Here is a 21,544-nt window from a genome sequence, read left to right as displayed (position 1 = left end):
TCCGAGACTTCAAACAAACAGCGCCCTGGTCCGAGACTTCAAACAAACAGCGCCCTGGTCCGAGACTACAAACAGCGCCCTGGTCCGAGACTTCACACAAACAGCGCCCTGGTCCGAGACTTTAAACAAATAGCTCCCTGGTTCGAAATTACAAACAGCGCCCCGGTCCGAGACTTTAAACAGTGCCCTCGTCCGAGACTTCAAACAGCGCCTTGGTCCGAGACTTCAAACAAACAGCGCCCTGGTCCGAGACTTCAAACAAACTGCGCCCTGGTCCGAGACTTCAAACAAACAGTGCCCTGCTCCGAGACTTCAAACAAACAGCGCCCTGCTCCGAGACTTCACACAAACAGCGCCCTGGTCCGAGACTTCAAACAAACAGCGCCCTGGTCCGAGACTACAAAGAAACAACGCCCTGGTCCAAGACTACAAACAGCGCCCTGGTCCGAGACTTCACACAAACAGCGCCCTGGTCCGAGACTTTAAACAAACCGCTCCCTGGTCCGAGATTACAAACAGCGCCCTGGTCCGAGACTTCAAACAGCGCCCTGGTCCGAGACTTCAAACAGCACCCTGGTTCGAGACTTTAAACAGCGCCCTGGTCCGAGACTTCAAACAGCGCCCTGGTCCGAGACTTCAAACAGCGCCCTGGTCCGAGACTTCAAACAGCGCCCTGGTCCGAGACTTCAAACAGCGCCCTGGTCCGAGACTTCAAACAAACAGCGCCCTGGTCCGAGACTTCAAACAAACTGCGCCCTGGTCCGAGACTTCAAAGAAACAGCGCCCTGCTCCGAGACTTCACACAAACAGCGCCCTGGTCCAAGACTTCAAACAAACAGCGCCCTGGTCCGAGACTACAAACAGCGCCCTGGTCCGAGACTTCACACAAACAGCGCCCTGGTCCGAGACTTTAAACAAACCGCTCCCTGGTCCGAGATTACAAACAGCGCCCTGGTCCGAGACTTTAAACAGTGCCCTCGTCTGAGACTTCAAACAAACAGCGCCTTGGTCCGAGACTACAAACAAACTGCGCCCTGGTCCGAGACTTCAAACAAACAGCGCCCTGCTCCGAGACTTCAAACAAACAGCGCCCTGCTCCGAGACTTCAAACAAACAGTGCCCTGCTCCGAGACTTCAAACAAACAGCGCCCTGCTCCGAGACTTCAAACAAACAGTGCCCTGGTTGGAGACTTCACACAAACAGCGACCAGATGCGCCCTGGTCCGAGACTTCACACAAACAGCGCCCTGGTCCAAGACTTCAAACAGCGCCCTGGTCCAAGACTTCAAACAGCGCCCTGGTCCAAGACTTCAAACAGCGCCCTGGTTCAAAACTTCGCACAAACAGCGCCCTGGTCCAAGACTTAACAGAAACAGCGCCCTGCAGCGCCCTAGTCCGAGACTTCAAATAAACTGCGCCCTGGTCCGTAACTTCAAACAAACTGCACCCTGGTCCGAGACTAAACAGAGCCCTGGTCCGAGACTAAAAAAAGCACCCTGGTCCGAGACTTCAAACAAACAGCGCCCTGGTCCGAGACTTTAAACAGCGCCCTGGTCCGAGACTACAAACAGCGCCCTGGCCCGAGACTTCAAACAGCGCCCTGGCCCGAGACTTCAAACAGCGCCCTGGTCCGAGACTTCAAACAGCGCCCTGGTCCAAAACTTCAAACAGCGCCCTGGTCCGAGACTTCAAACAGCGCCCTGGTCCGAGACTTCAAACAGCGCCCTGGTCCGAGACTTCAAACAGCGCCCTGGTCCGAGACTTCAAACAGCGCCCTGGTCCGAGACTTCAAACAGTGCCCTGCTCCGAGACTTCATACAAACAGCGCCCTGCTCCGAGACTTCAAACACACAGCGCCATGCTCCGAGACTTCAAACAAACAGTGCCCTGGTTCGAGACTTCACACAAACAGCGCCCAGCTGCGCCCTGGTCCGAGACTTCAAACAGCGCCCTGGTCCGAGACTTCAAACAGCGCCCTGGTCCAAGACTTCAAACAGCGCCCTGGTCCAAGACTACAAACAGCGCCCTGGTTCAAAACTTCACACAAACAGCGCCCTGGTCCAAGACTTAACAGAAACAGCGCCCTGCAGCGCCCTAGTCCGAGACTTCAAATAAATTGGGCCCTGGTCCGTAACTTCAAACAAACTGTGCCCTGGTCCGAGACTACAAAAAGCACCCTGGTCCGAGACTTCAAACAAACAGCGCCCTGGTCCGAGACTTCAAACAGCGCCCTGGTCCGAGACTTCAAACAGCGCCCTGGCCCGAGACTTCAAACAGCGCCCTGGTCCGAGACTTCAAACAGCGCCCTGGTCCGAGACTTCAAACAGCGCCCTGGTCCGAGACTTCAAACAGCGCCCTGGTCCAAGACTACAAACAGCGCCCTGGTCCGAGACTTCACACAAACAGCGCCCTGGTCCGAGACTTTAAACAGTGCCCTCGTCCGAGACTTCAAACAGCGCCCTGGTCCGAGACTTCAAACAGCACCCTGGCCCGAGACTTCAAACAGCGCCCTGGTCCGAGACTTCAAACAGCGCCCTGGTCCAAGACTTCAAACAGCGCCCTGGTTCGAGACTTCAAACAGCGTCCCGGTCCGAGACTTTAAACAAACAGCGCCCTGGTCCGAGACTTCAAACAGAAAGCGCCCTGGTCCGAGACTTCAAACAAACAGCGCCCTGGTCCGAGACTTCAAACAAACAGCGCCCTGGTCCGAGACTACAAACAGCGCCCTGGTCCGAGACTTCACACAAACAGCGCCCTGGTCCGAGACTTTAAACAAATAGCTCCCTGGTTCGAAATTACAAACAGCGCCCTGGTCCGAGACTTTAAACAGTGCCCTCGTCCGAGACTTCAAACAGCGCCCTGGTCCGAGACTTCAAACAAACAGCGCCCTGGTCCGAGACTTCAAACAAACTGCGCCCTGGTCCGTAACTTCAAACAAACTGCACCCTGGTCCGAGACTAAACAGAGCCCTGGTCCGAGACTAAAAAAAGCACCCTGGTCCGAGACTTCAAACAAACAGCGCCCTGGTCCGAGACTTTAAACAGCGCCCTGGTCCGAGACTACAAACAGCGCCCTGGTCCGAGACTACAAACAGCGCCCTGGCCCGAGACTTCAAACAGCGCCCTGGCCCGAGACTTCAAACAGCGCTCTGGTCCGAGACTTCAAACAGCGCCCTGGTCCGAGACTTCAAACAGCGCCCTGGTCCGAGACTTCAAACAGCGCCCTGGTCCGAGACTTCAAACAGCGCCCTGGTCCGAGACTTCAAACAGCGCCCTGGTCCGAGACTTCAAACAGCGCCCTGGTCCGAGACTTCAAACAGTGCCCTGCTCCGAGACTTCATACAAACAGCGCCCTGCTCCGAGACTTCAAACACACAGCGCCATGCTCCGAGACTTCAAACAAACAGTGCCCTGGTTCGAGACTTCACACAAACAGCGCCCAGCTGCGCCCTGGTCCGAGACTTCAAACAGCGCCCTGGTCCGAGACTTCAAACAGCGCCCTGGTCCAAGACTTCAAACAGCGCCCTGGTCCAAGACTACAAACAGCGCCCTGGTTCAAAACTTCACACAAACAGCGCCCTGGTCCAAGACTTAACAGAAACAGCGCCCTGCAGCGCCCTAGTCCGAGACTTCAAATAAATTGCGCCCTGGTCCGTAACTTCAAACTAACTGTGCCCTGGTCCGAGACTACAAAAAGCACCCTGGTCCGAGACTTCAAACAAACAGCGCCCTGGTCCGAGACTTCAAACAGCGCCCTGGTCCGAGACTTCAAACAGCGCCCTGGCCCGAGACTTCAAACAGCGCCCTGGTCCGAGACTTCAAACAGCGCCCTGGTCCGAGACTTCAAACAGCGCCCTGGTCCGAGACTTCAAACAGCGCCCTGGTCCAAGACTACAAACAGCGCCCTGGTCCGAGACTTCACACAAACAGCGCCCTGGTCCGAGACTTTAAACAGTGCCCTCGTCCGAGACTTCAAACAGCGCCCTGGTCCGAGACTTCAAACAGCACCCTGGCCCGAGACTTCAAACAGCGCCCTGGTCCGAGACTTCAAACAGCGCCCTGGTCCGAGACTTCAAACAGCGCCCTGGTCCAAGACTTCAAACAGCGCCCTGGTTCGAGACTTCAAACAGCGTCCCGGTCCGAGACTTTAAACAAACAGCGCCCTGGTCCGAGACTTCAAACAGAAAGCGCCCTGGTCCGAGACTTCAAACAAACAGCGCCCTGGTCCGAGACTTCAAACAAACAGCGCCCTGGTCCGAGACTACAAACAGCGCCCTGGTCCGAGACTTCACACAAACAGCGCCCTGGTCCGAGACTTTAAACAAATAGCTCCCTGGTTCGAAATTACAAACAGCGCCCTGGTCCGAGACTTTAAACAGTGCCCTCGTCCGAGACTTCAAACAGCGCCCTGGTCCGAGACTTCAAACAAACAGCGCCCTGGTCCGAGACTTCAAACAAACTGCGCCCTGGTCCGAGACTTCAAACAAACAGTGCCCTGCTCCGAGACTTCAAACAAACAGCGCCCTGCTCCGAGACTTCACACAAACAGCGCCCTGGTCCGAGACTTCAAACAAACAACGCCCTGGTCCGAGACTACAAAGAAACAACGCCCTGGTCCAAGACTACAAACAGCGCCCTGGTCCGAGACTTCACACAAACAGCGCCCTGGTCCGAGACTTTAAACAAACCGCTCCCTGGTCCGAGATTACAAACAGCGCCCTGGTCCGAGACTTTAAACAGTGCCCTCGTCCGAGACTTCAAACAGCGCCCTGGTCCGAGACTTCAAACAGCACCCTGGTTCGAGACTTTAAACAGCGCCCTGGTCCGAGACTTCAAACAGCGCCCTGGTCCGAGACTTCAAACAGCGCCCTGGTCCGAGACTTCAAACAGCGCCCTGGTCCGAGACTTCAAACAGCGCCCTGGTCCGAGACTTCAAACAGCGCCCTGGTCCGAGACTTCAAACAAACAGCGCCCTGGTCCGAGACTTCAAACAAACTGCGCCCTGGTCCGAGACTTCAAAGAAACAGCGCCCTGCTGCGGGACTTCACACAAACAGCGCCCTGGTCCAAGACTTCAAACAAACAGCGCCCTGGTCCGAGACTACAAACAGCGCCCTGGTCCGAGACTTCACACAAACAGCGCCCTGGTCCGAGACTTTAAACAAACCGCTCCCTGGTCCGAGATTACAAACAGCGCCCTGGTCCGAGACTTTAAACAGTGCCCTCGTCTGAGACTTCAAACAAACAGCGCCTTGGTCCGAGACTACAAACAAACTGCGCCCTGGTCCGAGACTTCAAACAAACAGTGTCCTGCTCCGAGACTTCAAACAAACAGCGCCCTGCTCCGAGACTTCAAACAAACAGCGCCCTGCTCCGAGACTTCAAACAAACAGTGCCCTGGTTGGAGACTTCACACAAACAGCGACCAGCTGCGCCCTGGTCCGAGACTTCACACAAACAGCGCCCTGGTCCAAGACTTCAAACAGCGCCCTGGTCCAAGACTTCAAACAGCGCCCTGGTCCAAGACTACAAACAGCGCCCTGGTTCAAAACTTCGCACAAACAGCGCCCTGGTCCAAGACTTAACAGAAACAGCGCCCTGCAGCGCCCTAGTCCGAGACTTCAAATAAACTGCGCCCTGGTCCGTAACTTCAAACAAACTGCGCCCTGGTCCGAGACTTCAAACAGCGCCCTAGTCCGAGACTTCAAACAGCGCCCTGGTCCGAGACTTCAAACAGCGCCCTGGCCCGAGACTTCAAACAGCGCCCTGGTCCGAGACTTCAAACAGCGCCCTGGTCCGAGACTTCAAACAGCGCCCTGGTCCGAGACTTCAAACAGCGCCCTGGTCCGAGACTTCAAACAGCGTCCTGGTCCGAGTCTTCAAACAGCGCCCTGGTCCGAGACTTCAAACAGCGCCCTGGTTCGAGACTTCAAACAGCGTCCCGGTCCGAGACTTCAAACAAACAGCGCCCTGGTCCGAGACTTCAAACAGAAAGCGCCCTGGTCCAAAACTTCAAACAAACAGCGCCCTGGTCCGAGACTTCAAACAAACAGCGCCCTGGTCCGAGACTACAAACAGCACCCTGGTCCGAGACTTCAAACAAACAGTGCCCTGGTCCGAGACTACCAACAGCGCCCTGGTCCGAGACTTCACACAAACAGTGCCCTGGTCCGAGACTACCAACAGCGCCCTGGTCTGAGACTTCACACAAACAGCGCCCTGGTCCGAGACTAGAAACAAACAGTGCCCTGGTCCGAGACTACAAACAGCGCCCTGGTCCGAGACTTCAAACAAAGAGCGCCCTGGTCCGAGACTTCAAACAAACAGCGCCCTGCTCCGAGACTTCAAACAAACAGCGCCCTGCTCCGACAGCGCCCTGGTTCGAGACTTCACACAAACAGCGCCCTGCTGCGCCCTGGTCCCAGACTTCACACAAACAGCGCCCTGGTCCGAGACTTCAAACAGCGCCCTGGTCCGAGACTTCAAACAGCGCCCTGGTCCGAGACTTCAAACAGCGCCCTGGTCCGAGACTTCAAACAGCGCCCTCGTCCGAGACTTCAAACAGCGCCCTGGTCCGAGACTTCAAACAGCGCCCTGGTCCGAGACTTCAAACAGCGCCCTGGTCCGAGACTTCAAACAGCGCCCTGGTCCGAGACTTCAAACAGCGCCCTGGTCCGAGACTTCAAACAGCGCCCTGGTCCGAGACTTCAAACAGCGCCCTGGTCCGAGACTTCAAACAGCGCCCTGGTCCGAGACTTCAAACAGCGCCCTGGTCCGAGACTTCAAACAGCGCCCTGGTCCGAGACTTCAAACAGCGCCCTGGTCCGAGACTTCAAACAGCGCCCTGGTCCGAGACTTCAAACAGCGCCCTGGTCCGAGACTTCAAACAGCGCCCAGGTCCGAGACTTTAAACAGTGCCCTCGTCCGAGACTTCAAACAGCGCCCTGGTCCGAGACTTCAAACAAACAGCGCTCTGGTCCGAGACTTCAAACAAACTGCGCCCTGGTCCGAGACTTCAAACAAACAGTGCCCTGCTCCGAGACTTCAAACAAACAGCGCAGTGCTCCGAGACTTCAAACAAACAGCGCCCTGCTCCGAGACTTCACACAAACAGCGCCCTGGTCCGAGACTTCAAACAAACAGCGCCCTGGTCCGAGACTACAAACAAACAGCGCCCTGGTCCAAGACTACAAACAGCGCCCTGGTCCGAGACTTCACACAAACATCACCCTGGTCCGAGATTACAAACAGCGCCCTGGTCCGAGACTTTAAACAGTGCCCTCGTCCGAGACTTCAAACAGCGCCTTGGTCCGAGACTTCAAACAAACTGCGCCCTGGTCCGAGACTTCAAACAAACAGTGCCCTGCTCCGAGACTTCAAACAAACAGCGCCCTGCTCCGAGACTTCAAACAAACAGCGCCCTGCTCCGAGACTTCAAACAAACAGTGCCCTGGTTCGAGACTTCACACAAACAGCGCCCAGCTGCGCCCTGGTCCGAGACTTCACACAAACAGCGCCCTGGTCCAAGACTTCAAACAGCGCCCTGGTCCAAGACTTCAAACAGCGCCCTGGTTCAAAACTTCACACAAACAGCGCCCTGGTCCAAGACTTAACAGAAACAGCGCCCTGCAGCGCCCTAGTCCGAGACTTCAAATAAACTGCGCCCTGGTCCGTAACTTCAAACAAACTGCGCCCTGGTCCGAGACTAAACAGAGCCCTGGTCCGAGACTAAAAAAAGCACCCTGGTCCGAGACTTCAAACAAACAGCGCCCTGGTCCGAGACTTCAAACAGCGCCCTGGTCCGAGACTTCAAACAGCGCCCTGGCCCGAGACTTCAAACAGCGCCCTGGCCCGAGACTTCAAACAGCGCCCTAGTCCGAGACTTCAAACAGCGCCCTGGTCCGAGACTTCAAACAGCGCCCTGCTCCGAGACTTCAAACAGCGCCCTGGTCCGAGACTTCAAACAGCGCCCTGGTCCGAGACTTCAAACAGCGCCCTGGTCCGAGACTTCAAACAGTGCCCTGCTCCGAGACTTCAAACAAACAGCGCCCTGCTCCGAGACTTCAAACACACAGCGCCCTGCTCCGAGACTTCAAACACACAGCGCCCTGCTCCGAGACTTCAAACAAACAGTGCCCTGGTTCGAGACTTCACACAAACAGCGCCCAGCTGCGCCCTGGTCCGAGACTTCAAACAGCGCCCTGGTCCGAGACTTCAAACAGCGCCCTGGTCCAAGACTTCAAACAGCGCCCTGGTCCAAGACTACAAACAGCGCCCTGGTTCAAAACTTCACACAAACAGCGCCCTGGTCCAAGACTTAACAGAAACAGCGCCCTGCAGCGCCCTAGTCCGAGACTTCAACTAAATTGCGCCCTGGTCCGTAACTTCAAAACAAACTGCGCCCTGGTCCGAGACTACAAAAAGCACCCTGGTCCGAGACTTCAAACAAACAGCGCCCTGGTCCGAGACTTCAAACAGCGCCCTGGTCCGAGACTTCAAACAGCGCCCTGGCCCGAGACTTCAAACAACGCCCTGGTCCGAGACTTCAAACAGCGCCCTGGTCAGAGACTTCAAACAGCGCCTTGGTCCGAGACTTCAAACAGCGCCCTGGTCCAAGACTACAAACAGCGCCCTGGTCCGAGACTTCACACAAACAGCGCCCTGGTCCAAGACTTCAAACAGCGCCCTGGTCCAAGACTTCAAACAGCGCCCTGGTCCAAGACTACAAACAGCGCCCTGGTCCAAGACTTAACAGAAACAGCGCCCTGCAGCGCCCTAGTCCGAGACTTCAAATAAACTGCGCCCTGGTCCGTAACTTCAAACAAACTGCGCCCTGGTCCGAGACTAAACAGAGCCCTGGTCCGAGACTAAAAAAAGCACCCTGGTCCGAGACTTCAAACAAACAGCGCCCTGGTCCGAGACTTCAAACAGCGCCCTGGTCCGAGACTTCAAACAGCGCCCTGACCCGAGACTTCAAACAGCGCCCTGGTCCGAGACTTCAAACAGCGCCCTGGTCCGAGACTTCAAACAGCGCCCTGGTCCGAGACTTCAAACAGCGCCCTGGTCCGAGACTTCAAACAGTGCCCTGCTCCGAGACTTCAAACAAACAGCGCCCTGCTCCGAGACTTCAAACACACAGCGCCCTGCTCCGAGACTTCAAACAAACAGTGCCCTGGTTCGAGACTTCACACAAACAGCGCCCAGCTGCGCCCTGGTCCAAGACTTCAAACAGCGCCCTGGTCCGAGACTTTAAACAGCGCCCTGGTCCAAGACTTCAAACAGCGCCCTGGTCCAAGACTACAAACAGCGCCCTGGTTCAAAACTTCACACAAACAGCGCCCTGGTCCAAGACTTAACAGAAACAGCGCCCTGCAGCGCCCTAGTCCGAGACTTCAAATAAATTGCGCCCTGGTCCGTAACTTCAAACAAACTGCGCCCTGGTCCGAGACTACAAAAAGCACCCTGGTCCGAGACTTCAAACAAACAGCGCCCTGGTCCGAGACTTCAAACAGCGCCCTGGCCCGAGACTTCAAACAGCGCCCTGGTCCGAGACTTCAAACAGCGCCCTGGTCCGAGACTTCAAACAGCGCCCTGGTCCGAGACTTCAAACAGCGCCCTGGTCCGAGACTTCAAACAGCGCCCTGGTCCAAGACTACAAACAGCGCCCTGGTCCGAGACTTCACACAAACAGCGCCCTGGTCCGAGACTTTAAACAGTGCCCTCGTCCGAGACTTCAAAAGCACCCTGGTTCGAGACTTTAAACAGCGCCCTGGTCCGAGACTTCAAACAGCGCCCTGGTCCGAGACTTCAAACAGCGCCCTGGTCCGAGACTTCAAACAGCGCCCTGGCCCGAGACTTCAAACAGCGCCCTGGTCCGAGACTTCAAACAGCGCCCTGGTCCGAGACTTCAAACAGCGCCCTGGTCCGAGACTTCAAACAGCGCCCTGGTTCGAGACTTCAAACAGCGTCCCGGTCCGAGACTTTAAACAAACAGCGCCCTGGTCCGAGACTTCAAACAGAAAGCGCCCTGGTCCGAGACTTCAAACAAACAGCGCCCTGGTCCGAGACTACAAACAGCGCCCTGGTCCGAGACTTCACACAAACAGCGCCCTGGTCCGAGACTTTAAACAAACAGCTCCCTGGTCCGAAATTACAAACAGCGCCCTGGTCCGAGACTTTAAACAGTGCCCTCGTCCGAGACTTTAAACAGTGCCCTCGTCCGAGACTTCAAACAACGCCCTGGTCCGAGACTTCAAACAAACAGCGCCCTGGTCCGAGACTTCAAACAAACTGCGCCCTGGTCCGAGACTTCAAACAAACAGTGCCCTGCTCCGAGACTTCAAACAAACAGCGCCCTGCTCCGAGACTTCAAACAAACAGTGCCCTGGTCCGAGACTACAAAGAAACAACGCCCTGGTCCAAGACTACAAACAGCGCCCTGGTCCGAGACTTCACACAAACAGCGCCCTGGTCCGAGACTTTAAACAAACCGCTCCCTGGTCCGAGATTACAAACAGCGCCCTGGTCCGAGACTTTAAACAGTGCCCTCGTCCGAGACTTCAAACAGCGCCCTGGTCCGAGACTTCAAACAGCACCCTGGTTCGAGACTTTAAACAGCGCCCTGGTCCGAGACTTCAAACAGCGCCCTGGTCCGAGATTTCAAACAGCGCCCTGGTCCGAGACTTCAAACAGCGCCCTGGTCCGAGACTTCAAACAGCGCCCTGGTCCGAGACTTCAAACAGCGCCCTGGTCCGAGACTTCAAACAAACAGCGCCCTGGTCCGAGACTTCAAACAAACTGCGCCCTGGTCCGAGACTTCAAAGAAACAGCGCCCTGCTCCGAGACTTCACACAAACAGCGCCCTGGTCCAAGACTTCAAACAAACAGCGCCCTGGTCCGAGACTACAAACAGCGCCCTGGTCTGAGACTTCACACAAACAGCGCCCTGGTCCGAGACTTTAAACAAACCACTCCCTGGTCCGAGATTACAAACAGAGCCCTGGTCCGAGACTTTAAACAGTGCCCTCGTCTGAGACTTCAAACAAACTGCGCCCTGGTCCGAGACTACAAACAAACTGCGCCCTGGTCCGAGACTTCAAACAAACAGTGTCCTGCTCCGAGACTTCAAACAAACAGCGCCCTGCTCCGAGACTTCAAACAAACAGCGCCCTGCTCCGAGACTTCAAACAAACAGTGCCCTGGTTGGAGACTTCACACAAACAGCGACCAGCTGCGCCCTGGTCCGAGACTTCACACAAACAGCGCCCTGGTCCAAGACTTCAAACAGCGCCCTGGTCCAAGACTTCAAACAGCGCCCTGGTCCAAGACTTCAAACAGCGCCCTGGTCCAAGACTACAAACAGCGCCCTGGTTCAAAACTTCACACAAACAGCGCCCTGGTCCAAGACTTAACAGAAACAGCGCCCTGCAGCGCCCTAGTCCGAGACTTCAAATAAACTGCGCCCTGGTCCGTAACTTCAAACAAACTGCGCCCTCGTCCGAGACTAAACAGAGCCCTGGTCCGAGACTAAAAAAAGCACCCTGGTCTGAGACTTCAAACAAACAGCGCCCTGGTCCGAGACTTCAAACAGCGCCCTGGTCCGAGACTTCAAACAGCGCCCTGACCCGAGACTTCAAACAGCGCCCTGGTCCGAGACTTCAAACAGCGCCCTGGTCCGAGACTTCAAACAGCGCCCTGCTCCGAGACTTCAAACAGCGCCCTGGTCCGAGACTTCAAACAGCGCCCTGGTCCGAGACTTCAAACAGCGCCCTGGTCCGAGACTTCAAACAGTGCCCTGCTCCGAGACTTCAAACAAACAGCGCCCTGCTCCGAGACTTCAAACACACAGCGCCCTGCTCCGAGACTTCAAACAAACAGTGCCCTGGTTCGAGACTTCACACAAACAGCGCCCAGCTGCGCCCTGGTCCGAGACTTCAAACAGCGCCCTGGTCCGAGACTTTAAACAGCGCCCTGGTCCAAGACTTCAAACAGCGCCCTGGTCCAAGACTACAAACAGCGCCCTGGTTCAAAACTTCACACAAACAGCGCCCTGGTCCAAGACTTAACAGAAACAGCGCCCTGCAGCGCCCTAGTCCGAGACTTCAAATAAATTGCGCCCTGGTCCGTAACTTCAAACAAACTGCGCCCTGGTCCGAGACTACAAAAAGCACCCTGGTCCGAGACTTCAAACAAACAGCGCCCTGGTCCGAGACTTCAAACAGCGCCCTGGCCCGAGACTTCAAACAGCGCCCTGGCCCGAGACTTCAAACAGCGCCCTGGTCCGAGACTTCAAACAGCGCCCTGGTCCGAGACTTCAAACAGCGCCCTGGTCCGAGACTTCAAACAGCGCCCTGGTCCGAGACTTCAAACAGCGCCCTGGTCCAAGACTACAAACAGCGCCCTGGTCCGAGACTTCACACAAACAGCGCCCTGGTCCGAGACTTTAAACAGTGCCCTCGTCCGAGACTTCAAAAGCACCCTGGTTCGAGACTTTAAACAGCGCCCTGGTCCGAGACTTCAAACAGCGCCCTGGTCCGAGACTTCAAACAGCGCCCTGGTCCGAGACTTCAAACAGCGCCCTGGTCCGAGACTTCAAACAGCGCCCTGGTCCGAGACTTCAAACAGCGCCCTGGTCCGAGACTTCAAACAGCGCCCTGGTCCGAGACTTCAAAACAGCGCCCTGGTCCGAGACTTCAAACAGCGCCCTGGTCCGAGACTTCAAACAGCGCCCTGCTCCGAGACTTCAAACAAACAGCGCCCTGGTCCGAGACTTCAAACAAACTGCGCCCTGGTCCGAGACTTCAAAGAAACAGCGCCCTGGTCCGAGACTTGAAACAAACAGCGCCCTGGTCCGAGACTACAAACAAACAGCGCCCTGGTCCGAGACTTCAAACAGCGCCCTGGTCCGAGACTTCAAACAGCGCCCTGCTCCGAGACTTCAAACAGCGCCCTGGTCTGAGACTTCAAACAGCGCCTTGGTCCGAGACTTCAAACAGTGCCCTGCTCCGAGACTTCAAACAAACAGCGCCCTGCTCCGAGACTTCAAACACACAGCGCCCTGCTCCGAGACTTCAAACAAACAGTGCCCTGGATCGAGACTTCACACAAACAGCGCCCAGCTGCGCCCTGGTCCGAGACTTCAAACAGCGCCCTGGTCCGAGACTTCAAACAGCGCCCTGGTCCAAGACTTCAAACAGCGCCCTGGTCCAAGACTACAAACAGCGCCCTGGTTCAAAACTTCACACAAACAGCGCCCTGGTCCAAGACTTAACAGAAACAGCGCCCTGCAGCGCCCTAGTCCGAGACTTCAAATAAATTGCGCCCTGGTCCGTAACTTCGAACAAACTGCGCCCTGGTCCGAGACTACAAAAAGCACCCTGGTCCGAGACTTCAAACAAACAGCGCCCAGGTCCGAGACTTCAAACAGCGCCCTGGTCCGAGACTTCACACAGCGCCCTGGCCCGAGACTTCAAACAGCGCCCTGGTCCGAGACTTCAAACAGCGCCCTGGTCCGAGACTTCAAACAGCGCCCTGGTGCGAGACTTCAAACAGCGCCCTGGTTCGAGACTTCAAACAGCGTCCCGGTCCGAGACTTTAAACAAACAGCGCCCTGGTCCGAGACTTCAAACAGAAAGCGCCCTGGTCCGAGACTTCAAACAAACAGCGCCCTGGTCCGAGACTTCAAACAAACAGCGCCCTGGTCCGAGACTACAAACAGCGCCCTGGTCCGAGACTTCACACAAACAGCGCCCTGGTCCGAGACTTTAAACAAACAGCTCCCTGGTCCGAAATTACAAACAGCGCCCTGGTCCGAGACTTTAAACAGTGCCCTCGTCCGAGACTTCAAACAGCGCCCTGGTCCGAGACTTCAAACAAACAGCGCCCTGGTCCGAGACTTCAAACAAACTGCGCCCTGGTCCGAGACTTCAAACAAACAGTGCCCTGCTCCGAGACTTCAAACAAACAGCGCCCTGCTCCGAGACTTCACACAAACAGCGCCCTGGTCCGAGACTTCAAACAAACAGCGCCCTGGTCCGAGACTACAAAGAAACAACGCCCTGGTCCAAGACTACAAACAGCGCCCTGGTCCGAGACTTCACACAAACAGCGCCCTGGTCCGAGACTTTAAACAAACCGCTCCCTGGTCCGAGATTACAAACAGCGCCCTGCTCCGAGACTTCAAACACACAGCGCCCTGCTCCGAGACTTCAAACAAACAGTGCCCTGGTTCGAGACTTCACACAAACAGCGCCCAGCTGCGCCCTGGTCCGAGACTTCAAACAGCGCCCTGGTCCGAGACTTCAAACAGCGCCCTGGTCCAAGACTACAAACAGCGCCCTGGTTCAAAACTTCACACAAACAGCGCCCTGGTCCAAGACTTAACAGAAACAGCGCCCTGCAGCGCCCTAGTCCGAGACTTCAAATAAATTGCGCCCTGGTCCGTAACTTCGAACAAACTGCGCCCTGGTCCGAGACTACAAAAAGCACCCTGGTCCGAGACTTCAAACAAACAGCGCCCTGGCCCGAGACTTCAAACAAACTGCGCCCTGGTCCGAGACTTCAAAGAAACAGCGCCCTGGTCCGAGACTTCAAACAAACAGCGCCCTGGTCCGAGACTACAAACAAACAGCGCCCTGGTCCGAGACTTCAAACAGCGCCCTGGTCCGAGACTTCAAACAGCGCCCTGCTCCGAGACTTCAAACAGCGCCCTGGTCTGAGACTTCAAACAGCGCCCTGGTCCGAGACTTCAAACAGTGCCCTGCTCCGAGACTTCAAACAAACAGCGCCCTGCTCCGAGACTTCAAACACACAGCGCCCTGCTCCGAGACTTCAAACAAACAGTGCCCTGGATCGAGACTTCACACAAACAGCGCCCAGCTGCGCCCTGGTCCGAGACTTCAAACAGCGCCCTGGTCCGAGACTTCAAACAGCGCCCTGGTCCAAGACTTCAAACAGCGCCCTGGTCCAAGACTACAAACAGCGCCCTGGTTCAAAACTTCACACAAACAGCGCCCTGGTCCAAGACTTAACAGAAACAGCGCCCTGCAGCGCCCTAGTCCGAGACTTCAAATAAATTGCGCCCTGGTCCGTAACTTCGAACAAACTGCGCCCTGGTCCGAGACTACAAAAAGCACCCTGGTCCGAGACTTCAAACAAACAGCGCCCAGGTCCGAGACTTCAAACAGCGCCCTGGTCCGAGACTTCACACAGCGCCCTGGCCCGAGACTTCAAACAGCGCCCTGGTCCGAGACTTCAAACAGCGCCCTGGTCCGAGACTTCAAACAGCGCCCTGGTGCGAGACTTCAAACAGCGCCCTGGTCCGAGACTTCAAACAGCGTCCCGGTCCGAGACTTTAAACAAACAGCGCCCTGGTCCGAGACTTCAAACAGAAAGCGCCCTGGTCCGAGACTTCAAACAAACAGCGCCCTGGTCCGAGACTTCAAACAAACAGCGCCCTGGTCCGAGACTACAAACAGCGCCCTGGTCCGAGACTTCACACAAACAGCGCCCTGGTCCGAGACTTTAAACAAACAGCTCCCTGGTCCGAAATTACAAACAGCGCCCTGGTCCGAGACTTTAAACAGTGCCCTCGTCCGAGACTTCAAACAGCGCCCTGGTCCGAGACTTCAAACAAACAGCGCCCTGGTCCGAGACTTCAAACAAACTGCGCCCTGGTCCGAGACTTCAAACAAACAGTGCCCTGCTCCGAGACTTCAAACAAACAGCGCCCTGCTCCGAGACTTCACACAAACAGCGCCCTGGTCCGAGACTTCAAACAAACAGCGCCCTGGTCCGAGACTACAAAGAAACAACGCCCTGGTCCAAGACTATAAACAGCGCCCTGGTCCGAGACTTCACACAAACAGCGCCCTGGTCCGAGACTTTAAACAAACCGCTCCCTGGTCCGAGATTACAAACAGCGCCCTGCTCCGAGACTTCAAACACACAGCGCCCTGCTCCGAGACTTCAAACAAACAGTGCCCTGGTTCGAGACTTCACACAAACAGCGCCCAGCTGCGCCCTGGTCCGAGACTTCAAACAGCGCCCTGGTCCGAGACTTCAAACAGCGCCCTGGTCCAAGACTTCAAACAGCGCCCTGGTCCAAGACTACAAACAGCGCCCTGGTTCAAAACTTCACACAAACAGCGCCCTGGTCCAAGACTTAACAGAAACAGCGCCCTGCAGCGCCCTAGTCCGAGACTTCAAATAAATTGCGCCCTGGTCCGTAACTTCGAACAAACTGCGCCCTGGTCCGAGACTACAAAAAGCACCCTGGTCCGAGACTTCAAACAAACAGCGCCCTGGTCCGAGACTTTAAACAAACAGCTCCCTGGTCCGAAATTACAAACAGCGCCCTGGTCCGAGACTTTAAACAGTGCCCTCGTCCGAGACTTCAAACAGCGCCCTGGTCCGAGACTTCAAACAAACAGCGCCCTGGTCCGAGACTTCAAACAAACTGCGCCCTGGTCCGAGACTTCAAACAAACAGTGCCCTGCTCCGAGACTTCAAACAAACAGCGCCCTGCTCCGAGACTTCACACAAACAGCGCCCTGGTCCGAGACTTCAAACAAACAGCGCCCTGGTCCGAGACTACAAAGAAACAACGCCCTGGTCCAAGACTATAAACAGCGCCCTGGTCCGAGACTTCACACAAACAGCGCCCTGGTCCGAGACTTTAAACAAACCGCTCCCTGGTCCGAGATTACAAACAGCGCCCTGCTCCGAGACTTCAAACACACAGCGCCCTGCTCCGAGACTTCAAACAAACAGTGCCCTGGTTCGAGACTTCACACAAACAGCGCCCAGCTGCGCCCTGGTCCGAGACTTCAAACAGCGCCCTGGTCCGAGACTTCAAACAGCGCCCTGGTCCAAGACTTCAAACAGCGCCCTGGTCCAAGACTACAAACAGCGCCCTGGTTCAAAACTTCACACAAACAGCGCCCTGGTCCAAGACTTAACAGAAACAGCGCCCTGCAGCGCCCTAGTCCGAGACTTCAAATAAATTGCGCCCTGGTCCGTAACTTCGAACAAACTGCGCCCTGGTCCGAGACTACAAAAAGCACCCTGGTCCGAGACTTCAAACAAACAGCGCCCTGGCCCGAGACTTCAAACAGCGCCCTGGTCCGAGACTTCAAACAGCGCCCTGGTCCAAGACTTCAAACAGCGCCCTGGTCCGAGACTTCAAACAGCGCCCTGGTTCGAGACTTCAAACAGCGTCCCGGTCCGAGACTTTAAACAAACTGCGCCCTGGTCCGAGACTTCAAACAGAAAGCGCCCTGGTCCGAGACTTCAAACAAACAGCGCCCTGGTCCGAGACTTCAAACAAACAGCGCCCTGGTCCGAGACTACAAACAGCGCCCTGGTCCGAGACTTCACACAAACAGCGCCCTGGTCCGAGACTTTAAACAAACAGCTCCCTGGTCCGAAATTACAAACAGCGCCCTGGTCCAAGACTTTAAACAGTGCCCTCGTCCGAGACTTCAAACAGCGCCCTGGTCCGAGACTTCAAACAAACAGCGCCCTGGTCCGAGACTTCAAACAAACTGCGCCCTGGTCCGAGACTTCAAACAAACAGTGCCCTGCTCCGAGACTTCAAACAAACAGCGCCCTGCTCCGAGACTTCACACAAACAGCGCCCTGGTCCGAGACTTAAAACAAACAGCGCCCTGGTCCGAGACTACAAAGAAACAACGCCCTGGTCCAAGACTACAAACAGCGCCCTGGTCCGAGACTTCACACAAACAGCGCCCTGGTCCGAGACTTTAAACAAACCGCTCCCTGGTCCGAGATTACAAACAGCGCCCTGGTCCGAGACTTCAAACAGCGCCCTGGTCCGAGACTTCAAACAGCACCCTGGTTCGAGACTTTAAACAGCGCCCTGGTCCGAGACTTCAAACAGCGCCCTGGTCCGAGACTTCAAACAGCGCCCTGGTCCGAGACTTCAAACAGCGCCCTGGTCCGAGACTTCAAACAAACAGCGCCCTGGTCCGAGACTTCAAACAAACAGCGCCCTGGTCCGAGACTTCAAACAAACTGCGCCCTGGTCCGAGACTTCACACAAACAGCGCCCTGGTCCAAGACTTCAAACAAACAGCGCCCTGGTCCGAGACTACAAACAAACAGCGCCCTGGTCCGAGACTACAAAGAAACAACGCACTGGTCCAAGACTACAAACAGCGCCCTGGTCCGAGACTTCACACAAACAGCGCCCTGGTCCAAGACTTTAAACAAACCGCTCCCTGGTCCGAGATTACAAACAGCGCCCTGGTCCGAGACTTTAAACAGTGCCCTCGTCTGAGACTTCAAACAAACAGCGCCTTGGTCCGAGACTACAAACAAACTGCGCCCTGGTCCGAGACTTCAAACAAACAGTGTCCTGCTCCGAGACTTCAAACAAACAGCGCCCTGCTCCGAGACTTCAAACAAACAGCGCCCTGCTCCGAGACTTCAAACAAACAGTGCCCTGGTTGGAGACTTCACACAAACAGCGACCAGCTGCGCCCTGGTCCGAGACTTCACACAAACAGCGCCCTGGTCCAAGACTTCAAACAGCGCCCTGGTCCAAGACTTCAAACAGCGCCCTGGTCCAAGACTACAAACAGCGCCCTGGTTCAAAACTTCACACAAACAGCGCCCTGGTCCAAGACTTAACAGAAACAGCGCCCTGCAGCGCCCTAGTCCGAGACTTCAAATAAACTGCGCCCTGGTCCGTAACTTCAAACAAACTGCGCCCTGGTTCGAGACTAAACAGAGCCCTGGTCCGAGACTAAAAAAAGCACCCTGGTCCGAGACTTCAAACAAACAGCGCCCTGGTCCGAGACTTCACGAGACTTTAAACAGCGCCCTGGTCCAAGACTTCAAACAGTGCCCTGCTCCAAGACTTCAAACAAACAGCGCCCTGCTCCGAGACTTCAAACACACAGCGCCCTGCTCCGAGACTTCAAACAAACAGTGCCCTGGTTCGAGACTTCACACAAACAGCGCCCAGCTGCGCCCTGGTCCGAGACTTCAAACAGCGCCCTCGTCCGAGACTTCAAACAGCGCCCTGGTCCAAGACTTCAAACAGCGCCCTGGTCCAAAACTACAAACAGCGCCCTGGTTCAAAACTTCACACAAACAGCGCCCTGGTCCAAGACTTAACAGAAACAGCGCCCTGCAGCGCCCTAGTCCGAGACTTCAAATAAATTGCGCCCTGGTCCGTAACTTCGAACAAACTGCGCCCTGGTCCGAGACTACAAAAAGCACCCTGGTCCGAGACTTCAAACAAACAGCGCCCAGGTCCGAGACTTCAAACAGCGCCCTGGCCCGAGACTTCAAACAGCGCCCTGGCCTGAGACTTCAAACAGCGCCCTGGTCCGAGACTTCAAACAGCGCCCTGGTTCGAGACTTCAAACAGCGTCCCGGTCCGAGACTTTAAACAAACAGCGCCCTGGTCCGAGACTTCAAACAGAAAGCGCCCTGGTCCGAGACTTCAAACAAACAGCGCCCTGGTCCGAGACTTCAAACAAACAGCGCCCTGGTCCGAGACTACAAACAGCGCCCTGGTCCGAGACTTCACACAAACAGCGCCCTGGTCCGAGACTTTAAACAAACCGCTCCCTGGTCCGAGATTACAAACAGCGCCCTGGTCCGAGACTTTAAACAGTGCCCTCGTCCGAGACTTCAAACAGCGCCCTGGTCCGAGACTTCAAACAGCGCCCTGGTTCGAGACTTTAAACAGCGCCCTGGTCCGAGACTTCAAACAGCGCCCTGGTCCGAGACTTCAAACAGCGCCCTGGTCCGAGACTTCAAAGAAACAGCGCCCTGCTCCGAGACTTCACACAAACAACGCCCTGGTCCGAGACTTCAAACAAACAGCGCCCTGGTCCGAGACTTCAAACAAACTGCGCCCTGGTCCGAGACTTCAAACAAACAGTGCCCTGCTCCGAGACTTCAAACAAACAGCGCCCTGCTCCGAGACTTCAAACAAACAGTGCCCTGGTCCGAGACTACAAAGAAACAACGCCCTGGTCCAAGACTACAAACAGCGCCCTGGTCCGAGACTTCACACAAACAGCGCCCTGGTCCGAGACTTTAAACAAACCGCTCCCTGGTCCGAGATTACAAACAGCGCCCTGGTCCGAGACTTTAAACAGTGCCCTCGTCCGAGACTTCAAACAGCGCCCTGGTCCGAGACTTCAAACAGCACCCTGGTTCGAGACTTTAAACAGCGCCCTGGTCCGAGACTTCAAACAGCGCCCTGGTCCGAGATTTCAAACAGCGCCCTGGTCCGAGACTTCAAACAGCGCCCTGGTCCGAGACTTCAAACAGCGCCCTGGTCCGAGACTTCAAACAGCGCCCTGGTCCGAGACTTCAAACAAACAGCGCCCTGGTCCGAGACTTCAAACAAACTGCGCCCTGGTCCGAGACTTCAAAGAAACAGCGCCCTGCTCCGAGACTTCACACAAACAGCGCCCTGGTCCAAGACTTCAAACAAACAGCGCCCTGGTCCGAGACTACAAACAGCGCCCTGGTCTGAGACTTCACACAAACAGCGCCCTGGTCCGAGACTTTAAACAAACCACTCCCTGGTCCGAGATTACAAACAGAGCCCTGGTCCGAGACTTTAAACAGTGCCCTCGTCTGAGACTTCAAACAAACTGCGCCCTGGTCCGAGACTACAAACAAACTGTGCCCTGGTCCGAGACTTCAAACAAACAGTGTCCTGCTCCGAGACTTCAAACAAACAGCGCCCTGCTCCGAGACTTCAAACAAACAGCGCCCTGCTCCGAGACTTCAAACAAACAGTGCCCTGGTTGGAGACTTCACACAAACAGCGACCAGCTGCGCCCTGGTCCGAGACTTCACACAAACAGCGCCCTGGTCCAAGACTTCAAACAGCGCCCTGGTCCAAGACTTCAAACAGCGCCCTGGTCCAAGACTTCAAACAGCGCCCTGGTCCAAGACTACAAACAGCGCCCTGGTTCAAAACTTCACACAAACAGCGCCCTGGTCCAAGACTTAACAGAAACAGCGCCCTGCAGCGCCCTAGTCCGAGACTTCAAATAAACTGCGCCCTGGTCCGTAACTTCAAACAAACTGCGCCCTCGTCCGAGACTAAACAGAGCCCTGGTCCGAGACTAAAAAAAGCACCCTGGTCTGAGACTTCAAACAAACAGCGCCCTGGTCCGAGACTTCAAACAGCGCCCTGGTCCGAGACTTCAAACAGCGCCCTGACCCGAGACTTCAAACAGCGCCCTGGTCCGAGACTTCAAACAGCGCCCTGGTCCGAGACTTCAAACAGCGCCCTGCTCCGAGACTTCAAACAGCGCCCTGGTCCGAGACTTCAAACAGCGCCCTGGTCCGAGACTTCAAACAGCGCCCTGGTCCGAGACTTCAAACAGTGCCCTGCTCCGAGACTTCAAACAAACAGCGCCCTGCTCCGAGACTTCAAACACACAGCGCCCTGCTCCGAGACTTCAAACAAACAGTGCCCTGGTTCGAGACTTCACACAAACAGCGCCCAGCTGCGCCCTGGTCCGAGACTTCAAACAGCGCCCTGGTCCG

The sequence above is a fragment of the Hyperolius riggenbachi genome, chromosome 9 (genome assembly GCF_040937935.1).
Source record: "Hyperolius riggenbachi isolate aHypRig1 chromosome 9, aHypRig1.pri, whole genome shotgun sequence".
NCBI classification, from domain to species: domain Eukaryota; kingdom Metazoa; phylum Chordata; class Amphibia; order Anura; family Hyperoliidae; genus Hyperolius; species Hyperolius riggenbachi.
This window is presented reverse-complemented; position numbering follows the sequence as displayed.